The 20,084-nt window shown below is 44.3% G+C and overlaps 1 protein-coding gene across 2 annotated transcripts in view; it reads right to left on the bottom strand.

Annotated features, from left to right (window-relative positions):
• MTA3 (metastasis associated 1 family member 3) overlaps window positions 1–20,084 on the bottom strand; it is a 525,799-nt gene that overhangs the window by 156,258 nt on the left and 349,457 nt on the right. The window lies entirely within an intron of this gene.

Below are 20,084 nucleotides of genomic sequence, written 5' to 3'. Positions count from 1 at the left end.
CTAATTTATCATATATATCTTCCCGTCGGCTTAAGGCTCCTATAGCTATGGCTGGTGATCTTGAAATTGTTTTCAAAACATTACACAAAGATCTAATGAGGTGTTTGGCATATTCATTAGCTTCATTCAGATGAGGTATAAACTGGTTTTGCATACCTGGAGGAAGTTGAGATGATGCATTTCATATTTTCTGAATTATATGAGAAATATACTGGTCCATTTCAATACTGCTGATTGGAACATTTTCTTCCTTGTATTGTCTAGCAATTTAGCATTTTTAACAAGAGGAGTACGGGAGTATGCTTTAGATCTTTTTGCCTTCTTTAGGACAGATTCATGAAGTATACCTTTCTATGCCCTGGATAGATTTGAACTTTATATTTAAGGTCCAGTTTCCTGGTGTCTTTAAGAATGGAGAAGGGAGTCTGCCACATCTTAGATTACACCTCAAAAGGGTTTGTGGACTGGGAAGGAAATGGCCTATTTAGATGACTGTATGTATTTCAGAACCCTAAAGGAGCTATTTTTTTTTTTGAGTCCATCTCTTTTTCTAATTTGAGCAACTCTTTATGACAGAAACAATATACAAGCAACTGAAATGCAAGGGACATGGGGTATGGAAGAAGCATTATGGGATTACCTAAAAATAAGATGGTGTTTCCATTTACATCGGTGTGGTCTACAGGCCTCCGACTTAAACAGAAGAACTGGACAGAGATCTGGTTGAAGACATCCAAAAGGTGGGAAAGAAGGGAGAAGTGTTACTAGTTGGAGATTTTAATCTGCCAAATTGGAATTTCAGTATCCCATGTGTGGAATCTACAAGTAGAAGAGAGATACTGGATGCTTTTCAAGTGGCTTTATTCAAACAAATGGTAATGGAACCCACGAGGGAGGGTGTCATACTTGACCTGGTGCTCACAAATGGGGTTGTCTCAAATGTCTGAGTACATGCCCAACTGAGCACCAGTGATCAACAGACGGTATGGTGTAATATCGCAAACAGGATACAGAGAAGACACAGGAAATCCCAAGTTTTGAATTTCACAAATACAGACTTTGTCAAAATGGGACTGTTCCTAGAGGAAGAACTGGAAGACTGGGAGAAAATGGGCAAGGTGGAACAATAGTGAGACAAATTAAAAGGAACTATATTACAAAGTCAACAAATCTATATGTTAGAAAAGTTATCAAGAATAAGAGGAAAAAGAAACCAAACTGGTTCTCAAAGGAAGTAGCTGAAAAATAAAGGCAAAAAGAACAGCGCTCAAGAAGTACATAGGATCACTAAAAGAGGAACACAGGGAAGAATACATGTATTTATTTATTTTATTTATTTTACCATTTTATACACCAAAACTTTCACAAATAACTTCAAGCCGGTTTACAGAATTTTTAAAATGACAGTACATAAATAATCTGAAATCGTTTTTCAAAAAATAAAACAAAATTAAAAGCCTAATATACATTGCCCAAAATAAATATAATCTCAAAATAAAAATAACCCTCGTTCAATTACAAGTTACAATAGTATTAAATAAGCTAAAACAATTTCAATATAAAATAAATAAATCATTACCATAGACTAATTCCATGGTTAAAAGCACATAAATAAACATAAATTTATTATAAAATAAATATAAATTAAAATAAGCATAAAATAAAAATAAGTAGGGAGGGAAATTATACTCTAGACTTAACTTGTTTGCAAGTATGCCTGCTCAAACAGTCATGTCTTCAGGGATTTTTTAAATGTATTTGCATTTGTCTCAAGCCTGATATCGAGCGGGAGAGAATTCCAGTGTGCTGGTCCTGCTAATGATAGGGATCTTTCTCTAACTGAAGTTAAGTGGGCTAATTTAGGCGATGGAATGGATGATAAGGCTTTTCCCAAGGACCTGAGGTTTCGTTGTGGGGTGTGTATGTGCAAAGATGCATTTAACCGTTCTGAGTTGTTGCCATAGACCGATTTATGAATTAAAGACAGACATTTGTATAGAATGTGAAACTGCACATGTAGCCAGTGAAGCTCTATCAATAGTGGGGTAACATGATCATATTTTCTTTTACTAGTCAAAAGACGTGCCACTGCATTTTGCAGCAGATGCAAAGGGCGGATCGTTGAAGCGGGGAGTCCCAACAATAGGGCATTGCAGTAATCAAGTTTAGTTAAAAGAAGAGCCTGTAGCATAGTACAGAAGTCATTACTACGTAAAAAAGGTTTTAATTTTTTTAAAATCTGTAATTTGTAAAAACCTTCCTTGGTAATGGTCTTAATACAAGCTTTCATATTTAGTTCTGTATCCAAGATACAGCCAAGATCTCTAACCTCATGTTTTATATTATAGGATGGACTGGAATTGATGTCTGTTATGACTTTTTCCATGATTTTGTTACAAATAAACAAAATTTCCATTTTTGAATTATTTAAAGAAAGAGACATGTGTGTAAGCAGATGTTTTATGTCTGTAAGATAAATTTCCCATAGTTTCAGAGTAGATTGTAGTGAGTCTTTGATTGGCAGCAAAATCTGCACATCATCAGCATACAGAAAATGGACCAATCCTAAACCAGATAAGAATTTGCAGAGTGGGGCCATATATATGTTAAAAAGCATTGGTGACAAAGAAGAGCCCTGGGGAACCCCAGTGGGCAGGTTGATTATGTCCGATTCCGTCGATCCCAATTTCACTTTAAAAGATCTATTGGTAAGATAGGATTTAAACCATGACAGGGTTGAGTCTGTTAACCCAATTTCCTGAAGTCTTAAAAGCAAAGATTCGTGATTTATAGTGTCAAATGCCGCCGATATATCCAGTAGAATTAATAAGTATGAATTACTTTGATCTAAGCCTCTTAAAATGATATCTGAGAGTGATAGCAATAAGGTTTCAGTATTGTGAGATTTTCGAAAACCAAGTTGTGATGAATAAAGTAACTGATTGTTTCCAAATGTTCCATAAGTTGACAATTTACTACTTTCTCTAAAAGTTTGGCGAGAAATGGGAGTGTAGAAATGGGACGATAATTTGTCAGATTATCCGGGTCTAGTTGTGCTTTTTTTAAAATGGGCTTGACCACTGCGCATTTTAAGGAGTCGGGGAATATTCCTTCTTCCAAATAATGTCAGTCAGGGATCGTGCGACGATATCTGGTACGGACTGGAGCAATTTTATAGAGATGGCATCATGTGGATGTCTAGCAGGATTCATCTTCTTTAAGATACTAAGAATTTCAATAGATGATACCATATCAAATGATGACCATTTGACAGAAGGGTTAATTGGTAAGGAGATAGCTTGTTTGGGCTGAGTGTCAAGACAATTTAGACATTTTTTAATCTTCTCAATAAAAAAAGGTGGCAAACTCATTAGATTTGTTTTCCAGATTTGCAGAAGATAAAGTATCTGTTTTAGAGTTAGTGAGTTCCGAAACGTATGCAAAAAGAATTTTAGGTTTAAACTGAAATTTATGGATCTTTTCTGCATAAAAATCTCTTTTAGCAGAATTAATTGATGTTCTACATTTGTGGAGCGTTGTTCTATAATGGGCCAGGGAAACAGAGTTGGGATGTTTGTGCCAGGCTCTTTCTAGTTGATGTAATTGTTGCTTTAAAGCTTTCAGTTGTGAAGAAAACCAGGGGGCTTTATGTTTTGTGAGGGGGGAAATCCATTTCTTTATGGTAGAGCATAAAGAATTTGCTAATTCCTGTGTAGTCTTTTCCCATGAACTAACTGCAAGAGATGTAGAAGTGATGTCTAAATTGGTAAGGGCTGCGGATAAGCTGACTGTAAGATCATCAATATTATAAGGTTTTTTAAACTCAATTTCAATTTTTCTAGGTAGGAGAGGATTAACCATAGGTGTTTTAAATGAAAGTAACGGTGTTACCAAATGGTGATCGGACCAGGGAACTGGTATAATATTAGGCGTATTTTTAATTTCAAAAGCCTCATTAATAAACAGCAGGTCAAGCATATGACCTGCCTTATGAGTGGGGGCATTGACAATTTGGGTGAGACCTAAAGCTTCCAGAGTGGTTATGAAGGTGTCACAACTAGCTGACAAGGGAAAACTGAGGAAGACGAAGAAAGAAATCAGGAAAGCAAAAGGTCAAGTGGAAGAAAGGATTACTAAAGAGGTAAAGTGAGGTGACAAAATATTTTTCAGAGAAAGAAGGAAGGTCTGAAGTGATATAGTGAAACTGAAAGGTAACAAAGAACAATGTGTGGAGAGTGATGAAAAAATGGGAGAAATGTGCTGGCAGATCAACTGAAGGACCTTTTCAATATATCCCTGGAAACAGGAGTGGTGCCACAGGACTGGAGAAGAGTGGTTGTGGTCCTGCTTTACAAGAGTGGTAGCAGAAAGAAAGCTGGAAACTACAGGCTGGTTAGCCTCACATAAGTAGTGGGAAAATTAATGCTGCTGAAGGAAAGGATTGTGAACTATTTACAGTCTGGTGGGTTGCTGGAAGCAGCATGGATTCACCAGAGTAAGGTCCAGTCAGATAAATCTGAAGTGATTTTTTTTGATTGGATGACAAGAGAATTTGATCTAGGAAGAGTGCTAAATGTGATTCAGTTGTATTTCAGCAAAGTTTTTGATACAGTGCCGCATAGGAGGCTTGTGAATAAAATGAGTACCTTCAGAGCGAATGCCAAGGTGGTGGCATACATTACAAACTGGTTGACCAATAGGAAATAGTGTGTAATAGTAAATGGGACCTACTCTGAAAAGAGAGCCATATTAAGTGGAGTGCTACAATGATCAGTGTTGGGACTGGTTCTGTTCAATATCTTTGTGAGCGACATTGCGGAAGGGATAGAAGGTAAAGTATGTCTATTTATGGATGATACTAAAATCTGCAACAGAGTGGACACACCTGAAGGAGTAGAGGGAATGAAAAGAGATTTAAGAAAGCTTAAAGAGTGGTCGAAGATCTGGCAGCTGGGATTCAATGCCAAGAAGAGCAGACTCATGCATCTGGGATTCAGTAATCCAAAAGAGCTGTATATGATGGGGGGGGGGGGGGGGGGGGGGTTTGAAAGACTGATGTACATGGACCAGGTCAGAGATCTTGGGGGTGATAGTGGCTGGGGCTCTGAAGATGGCAATGCAATGTGACAAGGGGATAGTAAAAGCCAGAAGAATGCTGGGCTGCATAACGAGTGGAATAACAAAGTAAGAAAAAGGTGAGGATGCCCTTGAATATGTCCTTAGTGAGGCCTCACCTGGAGAATGTTGTGTTGTTCTGGAGTTCTTATCTCAAAAAGGATATAGGCAGGATGGAGGCAGTTCAGAGAACAGCAACAAAAATGGTGTGGGGTCTGTATCAGAAGACCTATGAGGAGAGGCTAAAGGATCTGAATATGTATACCCTGGAAGAGAGGAGGTACAGGGGAGATATGCTACAGACCTTCAGATACCTAAAAGCTTTCAATGATGTATGGACTTCAAACCTTTTCCCTGGGAAAGAAAATAGAACTAGGGGTCATGAAATTCCAAGGGGGATGACTCAGAGTAGTTATCAGGAAATATTTCTTCACAGGGAGGGTGGTGGAGGCCTGGAATGCCCTTCTGGAGAAGGTGGTAAAGAAGAAAACAGTCACAGAATTCAAAGGAGCACAGGATAAATACTGTAGATCTCTAGAGGCTAGAGGACGGAAATGACATAAGCGTGCAGGGGGTAACTTGCTAGTATGGTGGCTATTATCCTTAGAAGAAAGCATGGAGACTACCACCCTTAATCAATATGCTTTGAGACTTTTAATGCAACTGCAACATTGCTCCCTGCTTAGATGGCAGGGGGAAAAGAGGAATTGGATTCAGTCGACAGAGGACCCCAACTTCCATGGTCTGGGATACTGACATGCAGACATATGGGAAAAAGCACAGGACTGCTTCTACAGCCAAGTCCTAAAGGAAACGAAGAAAGCGTGCATGGGGTAACTTGCTGTTACAGCGGTTACCAACCTTAACCAATAATTCTTCATACTTTTGATGCAACTCCAACATTGCTCTCTGTTTCAATGGCAGGGGGAAAGGGAACTGGATTCAGAGAGCAACCAACAAGGGCCCCAACTTTTACGGTCTGGGGAACTGATAAGTATGGGGGAAACCTGGACAGAGTAGCAATTACTACCCTTAACAATAAGCCTTGATGCTTTTGATGCAACTACATCATCACTCTCTGCTTCGAAGGAGGGGAGGTGAGGGGCGGAACGAAGAGGAATTTGGATTCAGAGACAACCAAAACAAGCCATGATTTATTTTTTTTTACCGTCTGGGGTACTGATGCGCAGACATTAAGGAAAAAACACAGGACTGCTTCTATAGCCAAGTCCATAAGCAAATCACATCAAGCAGCACTGACTGATACATGGGGATATCCTATACGGCACAGCAGATGTCACTATGGGAAGCTTGCTGGGCTGACTGGATGGACTATTGGTCCTTTTCATACATCATTTCTATGTTTCTATGTAATATGGCCATTTTCTGGAGGAAGGCCAGGTAGGTCATGTCCTCTAGTACAATGAAGCTCCTAGCTGGTTCTGGTGAGGGATATGAAGGAAATATTGTGAACTCCCCAAATGAATGGAAGTTGTTAGACTCATAAAATGAATAAGTGTACTCTTCAGAGTTAGAAACTGAACTGGAAGTTCCATGGGGGAAGACTTATCCCTTGAGGAAATGGAGTTGTGAGATATTTCATGGTGCTCCTGTTGAACCTTCTGAAAAGTATGAATAGATGATTTGAGTACACCAATTGTGAGAGAAAATTGCAAGTTACTAAAAAAAAAAATAAAAATTAGTGAAGAAGAGAGCAAATGTCTGTTTCAGCAGAAGAAAAATGACAGACTTGCATGGAGGCAGCAGCACAGAACACCTGCACATGCTCAGAAAGACTTCTGTGTCTTTCTGAGTTCTGAGAGAGCATCTTCCATGTTGGTGCTGTCCAATGTTGTCACTCAGTTATGTAGCTGAATTCAGTCCTGCTTGTCGACGGAGAGAGTATTTTTTCACCCAATGAATAAATGAGTAACAGAATGTATTGCCAGAGTATGTAGTCAATGCATCTAGCAAAGGGTTAGGACAAGTTCCTGGAAATAAAGCCTGTAAACAATTATTAGCCAGGTATACTTGGGAAAAGTAACTACTTATCCTTGGAGTGGACAATAAGAAATGGATCTAGGTTTGGCCTCTACTGGGACCGTAAAAGACAGGATGCTGGGCTCGACTGACCCTTAATTTGTCCCAGTATGGCACATTTATTTATTTATTTAACAATTTTTATATACCGGCATTCGTAGGACACATCATGTCGGTTCACAATTAACTGAGAAAGGAAATTACAATGAACGAGGATAGAGATCTTATATTTATTAATTCTGCCCCAACTCTGCCCATAAACTTCTCTCATCAGTTTATTGAAAAGTACATGTGAAATCTGGTTCCATGTACACTTTTATGCATATTGAGCCCTGAGCTATTTTCTAATCATCATTCAGGTGTATAAAAAAAAAAAAACAGTTTTATGCGTGTACATAGCTTTGAAAATTAAGCCCAAAGAGGGTAACTAAAGGGACTTGTGTGAGTAAAGTAGTGCTTTCTTTGCAGAAAATTGCATGAGCAATATGCACGTAAAGTTATGAGCATTCACACTTGAGGTCTGATTTTAAAAAACATTTACATGCTTAAAATTGGGTTTTACACAGGTAAATGCACTTTACCTGTGTAAACAGGCTTTTGAAAATTGTTACAATATATGCCATTGAATTACCTATAGGATATTCATAAGTAAGTGCTCTTTATGACTGTAAGTGGCTTGTTTTATTGTTTATTGAAATGTCTTTGCTTGGTATAAGATTAAAGAGGTATAAGATCACTGAAACATTTTTATTCATTTGTTATACATTTGAAGGATAATTTTCACAAAATAGTATAAGAATATAAGAACATAAGAAATTGCCATACTGGGTCAGACCAAGAGTCCATCAAGTCCAGCATCCTGTTTTCAACAGTGGCCAATCAAGGCTACAAGTACCTGGGGGGCAAGTACTCAAACATTAAGTAGATCCCATGCTACTGATGCCAGTAATAGCAGTGGCTATTCTCTAAGTCAGCTTGATTAATAGCAGTTAATGGACTTCTCCTCCAAGAACTTATCCAAACCTTTTTGAAACCCAGCTACATTAACTGCACCAACCACATCCTCTGACAAGAAATTCCAGAGCTTAATTGTGCATTAAGTGAAAAAGAATTTTCTCCAGTTAGGTTTAAATATGCTACTTGCTAACTTCATGGAATGCCCCCTAGTCCTCCTATTATCCAAAAGAATAAATAACTGATTCACATTAACCCATTCTAGAGTCTCATGATTTTAAAGACCTCTATCATATCCTCCCTCAGCCATCTCTTCTCCAAGCTAAACAGTCCTAACCTCTTCAGCCTTTCCTCATAGGGGAGCTGTTCCATCCACTTTTATCATTTTGGTCACCTTTCTCTGTACTTTCTCCATAGCAACTATATCTTTTTTGAGATGCGGCGACCAGAATTGTACACAGTACTCAAGGTGAGGTCTCACTATGTGTATTTACCCTCCATGGAGGCAAAGGATCAAGAGAATGGGGGAGCTGGTGGGGCAGGAGTGTTCTCTTGCATACATCTAGTATATTAGCCAATGTGATGGGAGGGGGTCCTGGTCTTGGTAGGGTTTAGGAAGCCAAGGGGAAGGGGGAAAACAATGCAGCCCATGCTGGGCCTTGAGTTACTGGTAGCAGTAACACATAGGGATGTGCATTCGGATTGACCGCATATGGAAAACGCAACTCAATTTTTTTTTTTTACTTAAAAAAAAGATGGGGCGTATACGAGCAGATTTCCGACATAAATGAACATAGATATGTCGGATACGGCGAATCGCCATGCGCGCGCTTTCTCGCCGCCATTACCTGCGACTCGAGCTCGGAGCCCCGGATTACCTGAAAATGGCGGCGCCCCTGCGGTAACCATGCCAACCTGTCTGACCCTGTCCTGTGAGTCTCAGTGACTCACAGGAAAGGGTGGGACAGGTCGGCATGGATACCGGAACGCAGCGAATCTGCGTTCACCTTTTCAGAGAAGCACTGAATGCAGCGAATCGCGCTGTCATTCCGTGCTTCTCTGAGGATTTCCTGACGAGCCAGCAGCACTATAAAAGCAGCAGCAGCACGAGGACTGACGGACATTGTCAGCGATTCAGTGGGGAGGTGGGATCGGGATCGTGCAGGGTGGGCTTAGGCAGGCTGAGGCAGAGAAGATAGCAGAACCCGATTTGATAGACAACACAGAACAGAACCAGATTTGATAGACAACACAGAACAGATTCTTTGTTAGGGAAAAAAAAAAAAGAACATTCTTATTGAGTGAGTCTGTACATTTTATCCTGGGCAGTGCCAGGCAGGGCTGGCAGTACTCTGCCTCATATTTGCTATTTTTAAACAGACTTAAAAGCATTCTCCTTGAGTGGTTCAGTGCTGGGTGGGCACTGGGCAGCAGTTCCAGGGCTGGGAGTACCCTGCCTCATATATACTTTAGTTCTATGTGCACTGCAGTGCACACAGACAGACACATTCCGTGCATTGCCAGGCAGGCAGTGGGCATAAACAGAGTGAAGATTGGCCTTAAGCGAGTCTGTTCAATTTGTTATTTTTAAACAGACTTAACCGCATTGTCCTTGAGTGGTTCAGTGCTGGGTGGGCAGCAGTTCCAGGGCTGGGAGTACCCTGCCTCATATCTACTGAAAAGGAAGCTTGTTCTCTGTGCACTCACTGCACACACACAGACAGACACATTCCGTGCATTGCCAGGCAGGCAGTGAGGCAGTGGGCATTGTAAACAGAGTGAAGATTGGCCTTCAGCGAGTCTGTTCAATCTGCTATTTTTAAACAGACTTAAAAGCATTCTCCTTGAGTGGTTCAGTGCTGGGTGGGCAGCAGTTCCAGGGCTGGGAGTACCCTGCCTCATATCTACTGAAAAGGAAGCTTGTTCTCTGTGCACTCACTGCACACACACAGACAGACACATTCCGTGCATTGCCAGGCAGGCAGTGAGGCAGTGGGCATTGTAAACAGAGTGAAGATTGGCCTTCAGCGAGTCTGTTCAATCTGCTATTTTTAAACAGACTTAAAAGCATTCTCCTTGAGTGGTTCAGTGCTGGCTGGGCAGCAGTTCCAGGGCTGGGAGTACCCTGCCTCATATCTACTGAAAAGGAAGCTTGTTCTCTGTGCACTCACTGCACACACACAGACAGACACATTCCGTGCATTGCCAGGCAGGCAGTGGGCATACACAGAGTGAAGATTGGCCTTCAGCGAGTCTGTTCAATCTGCTATTTTTAAACAGACTTAACCGCATTCTCCTTGACTTGGTCCGTTCATTTTGTTATTTTAAACAGACTGAGCATTCTTCTTGAGTGGGTCTGTTAATTTAGTTATTTTAAACTGACCGAACATTATTATTGTGGGACAGTGGGCAGTGTTACCACTAGTACTCATTGACATTAAATCCATAATGTCAGGGAAAGGGAGATGCAAGCGACTTAGTGGGAATGGCAGCGGAGGCACCGCAAAAGACACCAGCGCAACACCACCAGTACAGGTAAAAAGGCAACTGTCGCAATCAAACGTCTTTGTAGGGGATGGCAGTTCCATGGCAAAAAAAAAGAAATCAGACCATGAAACTTTGCAATCGCCAGCACCTGTTTCTGGCACTGTAGTTTTGGAGGAGAGTGAAGAGGAGGCAGAGTCTAGCCAGACAAAAGTTACACACCCAAGAGCAGCCAGGGGACAGAAGTGTCCTGCAAAACTTTGCGGTGACAAGGTAGCGCTGGCACTGTTAGCTTCTGATTCAGAAGAAGAATCTTCTTGGATGGGATTCTCATCAGAAACGGAAGATGTAATACCTGAGCAATCTTCGGTAGAATTGTCAGTTAGTCCTGTTTTAGCCTCCACCTCCAGAAATCTGCGGCAGGGGAGACATTCCACTGATATCGAGGAGGAGGAAGAGCTGTCAGAAGGGAGACAGAGGGTGACTGTTGCCCCCGCTGGCATTGCTTCGCCGGGTGCAGTGGGTGCACCACCCACACCCAGTAGTACCTCAACTCCAGTGCCACCATCCACCCCCAGGGCGGGAAAGAGAGGAGGATCACAAAAGAAATCTGCGATCTGGGCACATTTTAAAGTGACAGAAGACCCGCGTTATGCTCGGTGTAATTACTGTGCCAGGGATATTAGCAGAGGCAAGCAACTGGGACATCTGTCAAATTTTGGCATGGAGTATCATGTTAAGAGGCAACACCCAACAAGATTACTGCCATCTGGGGATGGTAGCATTTTCCGTCAGGGGACCCCTTCCCCTTCCAACCAGGGTGCAGTGGTAGGAAAGCAGCAGAGTCAGCCCACGCCCTCATACCCTTCTAGCAGTCAGGCGGCAGGCCAGAAACCCACTGACATGTGGGAGAAGCGACAATGCACCATGGAGGAAATGGGGTGGAGTGCGGTAACGCTATCCCGGGGTAGGAGGCAGGCAGCCGCAAAAGTAGTAACCAGGAGCATTGGGGAAATGATTGCCCTTGATGACCAGCCCCTGCAGTTAGTTGAGAATGTGGGTTTCAAACGTTTCTTGAAGGTCGTACTTCCAAATTACAAAGTCCCCTCCAGAACCACATTTAGTAGAAAGGTCATCCCCAGCCTGTACAAGCACTGTGTCAGTCGCGTGCAAGCACTGCTAGGTAAGGCAGACGGAAGAGTGCATTTCACCTGCGATATCTGGACCGCCATGAATGCTGCACACTCTTACCTCTCTCTGACAGCACACTGGTGGGACATGGCAGAGGCAGGGGCAGCCAGCAGCTCTATTACTGAACAAGCATCAGGGTGGAGGTGGGCTTTACTGAACACCCACCTGACGGACCATTCCCATACCGCTGCCAATATTCTAGCATGCATCAGAAAGATGCTGGCGAGCTGGAAAGTACACCAGCGAGACAGTAAAACGCGGGCAGGCTTTTTTGTCACAGACAACGGTGCAAACATGGTTAAGGCAATAAGCGATGGGCGGTTTAAGAACATCCGATGTTTTGCACACACTCTGCATCTGGTAGTGAAGTCAGGTTTGGGCTTGGAGTCCAAGGACAAGGAGACTGAATACCTGCGTCGGTTAATACACAAGTGCAGGAACATAGCAGCACACTTCCACAGAAGTGTCAGGGCGGGGCAGGTTCTCCGAGAAAATCAGACTGCTTTGGATATGCCCGAGAAGCGTCTCATTCAAGACGTTCCCACCCGGTGGAATTCCACCTTTATGATGCTGGAGAGGTTATTGGAGCTGCAGACACCCCTTCATGAACTTTCTGGTACAATAGACATAGGTGTACAGAATCCCCTAGGGCATCACGATTGGTTAGTCATGAGTCAGCTGTTAAAAATCCTGCAGCCCTTCAAGGACGTCACGGAGGAGCTGAGTTCCAGAAGTTCCACCTTGGCTGACATCATCCCTATAGTGAAATTCCTGGATGACCATTTGGAAGGCATTAAACGGCAAGAGGGAATGACTGCTGAGGTGCTGCAGTGTGTGGACGTTTTGCAGCAGCAGGTGAAAGACAGATTAAGGCCTTTAACAGAGGACAGCACATACATGCTCACCTCTGTCTGTGATCCCCGTGTGAAAGGTAAAATCGCCCTACAGACCAATTGTCTGTCATTTGTGAAGGAGCTGTTGTTAGCACAGGTCCGTGAACAGGAGCACCATAGGCGGAGACAGATTAGGCTTGAAGCACAGGTGGAAACAGCAGGCACGTCACAGAGTTGTGCTGCTGCTAGCCCTGGCAGGAGAAGGACTGTGTCAGTGACAGATACTATTACTAGTGCCTCCACCTCAACGTCAGAACGCCCAAGGCATGTTGGCCATAAAGATACATCAGTAGTGCAACAGGCGAGAGAGAAAGTAACTGGATTGAGTGACTCTCAGCCCTCCCAAGCACAGGAGGAGACAGCAGCAGAGCTGTCAGTGAAACGGTATCTCTCAGAGCCGATAGAGAATACGCAGACAGATCCGCTGGCATATTGGGCACACAAGTCCACTGTCTGGCCACACCTAGCCAAAGTGGCTGAAGGATATCTGTCATGTCCACCAACAAGTGTGCCCAGTGAACGTGTTTTTTCAATGACAGGGGATATCATGAGCCCTCACCGCTCAAGGCTTTCACCGGTCTTGATGGAAATGCTAGTGTTTTTGAAAGTAAACCTGCCATTGCTTGGCTTTCCCGATTTTCCTTGTGAATGGCAAGATGAATAAAAGCTATTGAAAGGAGCCTTGCAGCAGTTCCAATTGCCTCCTATCCTCAAGATAATGTAAGCAGTAAGCACTGCAGCACATGTTCTTGACATGAATCGCTGTGTCTGACCGGCATCTACTGTGCAGCCCTAGTGTTCCCACAAGTGTTTTAACTCCGTTGCTGTTCCTGCCTGTACCTCCAGGCATTGTGTTCCTAGCTGGGCAGTTCCATTTGGTTATTTTAAACAGACTGAGCATTGTCCTTCAGAGTGGGTCTGTTGATATTGCTATTTTAAACAGACTGAGCATTGACCTTCAGAGTGGGTCCGTTAATTGTGTTCTTTTAAACAGACTGAGCATAGTCCTTGAGTGGGTCCGTTAATTTTGTTCTTTTAAACAGACTGAGCATTCTTCTTCAAGGCCGAAGTGGAGAAGGGTTCCATGTGAACAGCAGTTCAACATGGGTCAGCCGGTCCTAACAGATAGGCGAGCGCCGTTCGGAAGGGACGGGCGATGGCCTCCGTCGTCCTCGGCCGATCGAAAGGGAGTCGGGTTCAGATCCCCGAACCCGGAGTGGCGGAGATTCGGCGCTGGGCTCTTCCCTCTTCACTCGCCGTTACTGAGGGAATCCTGGTTAGTTTCTTTTCCTACGCTGCTTGTGTCCCTAGCTGGGATTGACATCTGTCCTCAAATGATGTGCCTGTTCATCCAGACCTTGTGTTCCCACGCGTATTCTTATTTCTGAGAGATTTTCCGATTCCTTTGTCATCAGCTAAAGTGCATAAGATGCGTTGATGAATAGTTTTGAAGATGACACATATGGCTTTATAGATGATACGGAAGTGGACGGGTAGCCAATGTAACTCTTTCAGAATGGGAGATATGTGGTCTCTCTTTCTTGCGCCTGTTAGTAATCGGGCTGCTGAATTTTGAACCATCTGTAGTGGTTTGGAATAGGATGAGGGCAGACCTAGCAATAGGGAACTGCAGTAGTCTAATTTCGCAAAAATGACTGCTTGGATGATCGTTCTGAAGTCTTGAGCATGGAAAAGAGGTCTTATCCTCTTCCGAACCTGGAGTTTATAGAAGCAGTCTTTGGTTGTTTTGTTGATATGTGCCTTGAAGTTTAGCCGGTTGTCTATTATCACTCCTAAGTCTGTAACTTGTGTGGTAGGTAGGTTGGTGGGAAGAGTAGTGTTGGAGATATTGTTTTCAGGAGAGATGAGTAGGATTTCTGTCTTGGATGAGTTTAAGATGAGGTGTAGGTTGTTTACTACTTGTTTGATTTTCTGGTGGCATGTTTCCCAGTAGTCAAGAGTTTTAGAGTATGTGTCTTTGATATGGATGATGATTTCAATATCATCTGCGTAAAGGAAGTACTTTAGATTGAGGTCGGTAAGAAGTTGGCAGAGAGGAAGAAGATAGATATTAAATAGGGTCAGAGATAATCAAGAACCTTGAGGGACTCCTATGACAGAGTCAAATCTTGAGGATTCCTTGTTTTGGAGTTTAACTTTGTAACCTCTGTTATTGAGAAACGTTTTGAACCAGGATCGGACGGTGCCGCTGATTCCTATGGACGAAAGCTGGTTTAGGAGGATGGCGTGGTTGACCGTGTCGAACGCTGCGGAAAGGTCTAACAAGATCAATAGGAAAGAGTTTCCTTTGTCGAGGCCCATTAAGATATAATATTATATCTTACAGTTGTGGTTTGGATCATATTCTTTAGGTGAAGACGGTTGTCTATAATTACTCCCAGGTCTCTCACATGATTGTGGGTGAGAAGGTGTTTGTGATGGATCTGAGATGGGAGGTTTTCTTGCTTGTAGGAAATGAAGAGGAGTTTAGTTTTAGAGGCATTGAGGACCAGGTTTAGACTGTTGAGGAGATTAGTGGTGGCTTCGGCTTGTAAGCTGTTGTTCCAAAGTGCGATGGCTTTCTTAATAGATTCTGTTATGGGAATAAGAATCTGAACATCGTCTGCATAGATGTAGTGAATGAGGTTAAGACTACTTAACAGTTGGCAAAGGGGAAGGAGGAAACGGCGGGGGAAACGGCAAAGCTGCTGCCAGGGGGTCTATAACACGCGCCGCCGGAGCGGCGGGCCACCTGCCCCCCCCGGGCCTTCCCAGCCGACACGGAGCCGGTTGCGGCGCTCCGCCGCGGAGGAAATGCGCCCTGCGGCCGTCCGGGAGGCGTTCCCCGCCCCCCCGCGAAAGGGGTGGGGGATGCGCCGAAACCCCCCCCGGTCCCACCGAACCCGCCGCCGGGTTGAATCCTCCAGGCGGACTGCACGCACCCCACCCGTTTAACTCTTAACGGTTTCCCGCCCTTTTGAACTCGCTCTTGAAAGTTATTTTCAACTTTCCCTTACGTACTTATTGATTTTATTTATTTATTTTATTTATTTATACCAGCATTGCATCCGCTGTAGGCTTCCCTGGTCGGTCTTGTGCATTTGAATAAACGGAGAGGAATTTGTAGGTCGATAATGGTGTGTTGGTGAATGATTTTTTATATCAAGGTGATGGATTTGTAAATGACTCTGAACTGAATTGGTAACCAGTGGAGGTCTTTTAGGACTGGGGAAATGTGGCCTCCTTTCCTAGTGTTTGTTAGTAGACGGGCTGCTGCGTTTTCAACCATTTGGAGTGGTTTCGTGTATGAGGAAGGGAGTCCAAGTAATGTAGAGTTGCAGTAGTAGAAAATGAGGGCTTGGAGGATGGTTCTGAAGTGTTTGGCGTGGAAGAGTGGTCTTATCCTTTTTTAAACTTGCAGTTTATAGAAGCAGTCTTTGGTGGTTTTATTGGGGGGCCACTACCGGCCTAACACCGTCCGCCGGCTGATCCTCCATCAGAAGGACTTGGGCCCCCGAGCGGCGCTGGGGAGCCGGTCTTCCGTATGCCACATTTCCCGCGCCCGCCGGACAGGCGGGGATTCGGCGCTGGGCTCTTCCCTCTTCACTCGCCGTTACTGAGGGAATCCTGGTTAGTTTCTTTTCCTCCACAGCTTGTGTCCCTAGGTGGACCCTGCGGGTCGGTACGGCAAGAGCGGTATTCAAACAGCAAGCAATGGGGTATGAAAATACAGACCGCTGTGTACTTACTTGGTATAGGTTTTGCTAGGAGTAAGAATTTGTTGAGGATAATGTCAGTTTCTTAATAAGATCTCATGCTTTGACTGTTGAGGAGATTAGTGATGGCTTGTAAGCTGTTGTTCCAAAGTGCGATGGCTTTGTTAATAGATTCTGTTATGGGAATAAGAATCTGAACATCGTCTGCATAGATGTAGTGAATGAGGTTGACTACTTAACAGTTGGCAAAGGGGAAGGAGGAAACGGCGGGGGAAACGGCGAAGCTGCTGCCGGGGGGGGGGGGGGGGGGGGGGCAATAACACGCGCCGGAAATGGTATTTAACCTTAGATGGAGTTTACCACCCACTTTGGCCTGCATTCCCAAACAAACAGACTACGAGAAAACCCGGTCCCGGAGCGCCGGGGGCCGCTACCGGCCTAACACCGTCCGCGGGCTGAGGCTTGATGAGAAGGACTTGGGGCCCCGAGCGGCGCCAGAGAGGCGATCTTCCGTACGCCACATTTCCCGCGCCCGCCGGACGAGCGGGGATTCGGCGCTGGGCTCTTCCCTCTTCACTCGCCGTTACGGAGGGAATCCTGGTTAGTTTCTTTTCCTCCGCGGCTTGTGTCCATAGGTGGGATTGACCTCTGTCCTAGAATGATGTGCCTCTTCATCCAGGCCTAGTGTTCCTACTGGTGTTTTAAGTCCATTGCTGTGCCTGCCTGTTCATCCAGACCTTGTGTTCCCACACGTGTTATTATTTCTGAGAGATCTTCCAATTCCTTTGTCATTTTCTGAAGTGCATAAGTAGGGTAGCTAAATGAGGAGAATATTGGAGGGGCGAAGTTCCATATTGAAAGCTGAGTAGCTTTACTTATCTAGTGAAAGTTTGAAGGATCAGGGAAGGCTTGTAAGAATAGCCAAGTTTGTTAATAGATTCTGTTATGGGAATAAGAATCTGAACATCGTCTGCATAGATGTAGTGAATGAGGTTAAGACAAGTTAACAGTTGCCAAAGGGGAAGGAGGAAACGCCGGGAGGGGGGGCTATAACACGCGCCGCTGGAGCAGCGGGCCACCTGCCCCCCCTGGGCCTTCCCAGCCGAACCGTAGCCGGTCGCGGCGCACCGCCGCAGAGGAAATGCGCCCTGCGGGGGCCGGGGCCGTCCGGGAGGCGTTCCCCGCCCCTCCCCCACCCCCCGCGAAAGGGGTGGGGGTGGGGGATCCGCCGAAACCCCGGTCCGACCGAACCCGCCGGGTTGAATCCTGCGGGCGGACTGCACGGACCCCACCCATTTACCTCTTTACAATTTCACGCCCTCTTGAACTCCCTCTTCAAAGTTGTTTTCAACTTTCCCTTGCGGTACTTACTTATTTATTTTATTTATTTAAGGTTTTTTTATACCGGCATTCATGAAATCGTTCACATGATGTCGCTTTACAGAAAACAGGGGTGCAAAGAAAACAACCTATAACATAAATACACGTGGTGAAGAGATGCAGTTACAATTAACTGGGGCTATGAACTGGGAGTGTAAGAAATAAAGAGGGATAGAGGAGGTTAATTATATACATGTGTAGAATATAAAAATATACAAGAGTACATTACAAATATGGCGTCCAATATATACAGCTTCTGAGCTGAGAATTTATTGATGGTGTGTGTTAGGTGCAGTTCGGGAAGGCTTGCCTGAAAAGCCATGTCTTGAGTCTTTTCCGAAAGGTTAGGAGGCAAGGTTCATTTCTGAGATCTGGGGGGATGGAGTTCCATAACGGTGGACCTGCTGTGGAAAGGGCTCAATCTCTAAAGGTGCTGTGATAAGTGGTTTTGGAGGGTGGAACAAGGAGGCATCCTCTGTAGGCTTCCCTGGTCGGTCTTGTGCATTTGTATAAACGGAGAGGAATTTGTAGGTCGATTATGGTGTGTTGGTGAAAGATTTTGTATATCAAGGTGATGGATTTGTAAATGACTCTGAACTGAATTGGTAACCAGTGGAGGTCTTTTAGGACTGGGGAAATGTGGTCTCTTTTCCTAGTGTTTGTTAGTAGACGGGCTGCTGCGTTTTGAACCATTTGGAGTGGTTTTGTGTATGAGGAAGGGAGTCCAAGAAATGTAGAGTTGCAGTAGTCTAATTTGGAGAAAATGAGGGCTTGGAGGATCCTGGTTAGTGTCTTTTCCTCCGCGGCTTGTGTCCCTAGCTGTGATTGAACTCTGTCCTCGAATGATGTGCCTCTTCATCCAGGCCTTGTGTCCCTAGCTGGGATCGACCTCTGTGCTCGACTGCTGCGCCTCTTCATCCCGGCCTTGTGTTCCCACAGGTGTTTTAACTCAGTTGCTGTACCCATTCTTCCGGGCCTTGTGTTCCCACAGGTGTTTTAACTCAGTGGCGGTGCCTGTTCATCCAGGCCTTGTGTTCCCACAGGTGTTTTAACTCAGTGGCTGTGCCTGTTCATCCAGGCCTTGTGTTCCCACAAGTGTTTTAACCTGGTTGCTGTGCCTGTTCATGCAGGCCTTGTGTCCCTAGCTGGAATTGACCTCTGTCCTCGAATGATGTACCTGTTCATCCAGGCCTTGTGTTCCCACACGTATTCTTATTTGTGAGAGATCCTAGGCTCCAATTCGTTTGTCATCAGCTGAAGTGCGTAAGTACAGTCTGAATTCACTAGACGCCAACGGAATTCACTAGACGCCAACGATATTCACTGGACGCCAATGTAAACACCGGGTACACACAACTCTAGGGGTGGACCCGTTCCAGGGAGTCCTTCCCTGAACAAGCATGAGGGTGGAGGTGGGCTTTACTGCACACCCACCTGACGGACCATGCCCATACCGCTGCCAATATTCTAGCATGCATCAGAAAGATGCTGGCGAGCTACCAGTGTTTTAACCTAGTTCCTGTGCCTGTTCATGCAGGCCTTGTGTCCCTAGCTGGGATTGACCTCTGTCCTCGAATGAAGTGCCTGTTCATCCAGGCCTTGTGTTCCTACTGCTGTTTTAACTCCATTGCTGTGCCTGCCTGTTCATCCAGACCTTGTATTCCCACACGTATTCTTATTTCTGAGAGATCCTCCAATTCCTTTGTCATCTGCTGAAGTGCGTAAGTACCGTCTGAATTCACTAGACGCCAACGGAATTCACTAGACGCCAACGATATTCACTGGACGCCAATGTAAACACCGGGTACACACAACTCTAGGGGTGGACCCTTTCCAGGGAGTACTTCCCTGCACAAAGGAAAGGGAACTCTCTCCTGGGCCAATTGATAAGAAAACCACAATTCTGCAGCCAAAAATAGGCTGGAAATCCTTCCCCCATTGACTTTAATGGGCGACATATGTACATATACCCAACTCATTAGATTTTTTTTATGTCCATATTGGCCGCAAGTGGGACCCACTTTCGGACATAAGAAATATGAACATAAAATTTTGCTCTGCACATCCCTAGTAACACATCTGCATTATCTACCACAAAAATCCAGGTTTAATGGCCATTAGTACATTGGGCATTTACTGGTTGTTAACACATTAATGGTGAGTTTAAGACATTGGCTTTAAAGTTTAAAAACACCACAAATGGCCAAACAAATGTCAACTTGAGCATGTACATGGTTCAAATTATTTTGGGGTCAGTATGAGCCATTCCTCAAAAGATATAAAGTGCAGAAACAAATTAAGTATCTAATAT

The sequence above is a fragment of the Rhinatrema bivittatum genome, chromosome 3, assembly GCF_901001135.1.
Source record: "Rhinatrema bivittatum chromosome 3, aRhiBiv1.1, whole genome shotgun sequence".
NCBI classification, from domain to species: Eukaryota; Metazoa; Chordata; class Amphibia; order Gymnophiona; family Rhinatrematidae; genus Rhinatrema; species Rhinatrema bivittatum.
This window is presented reverse-complemented; position numbering and strand designations above follow the sequence as displayed.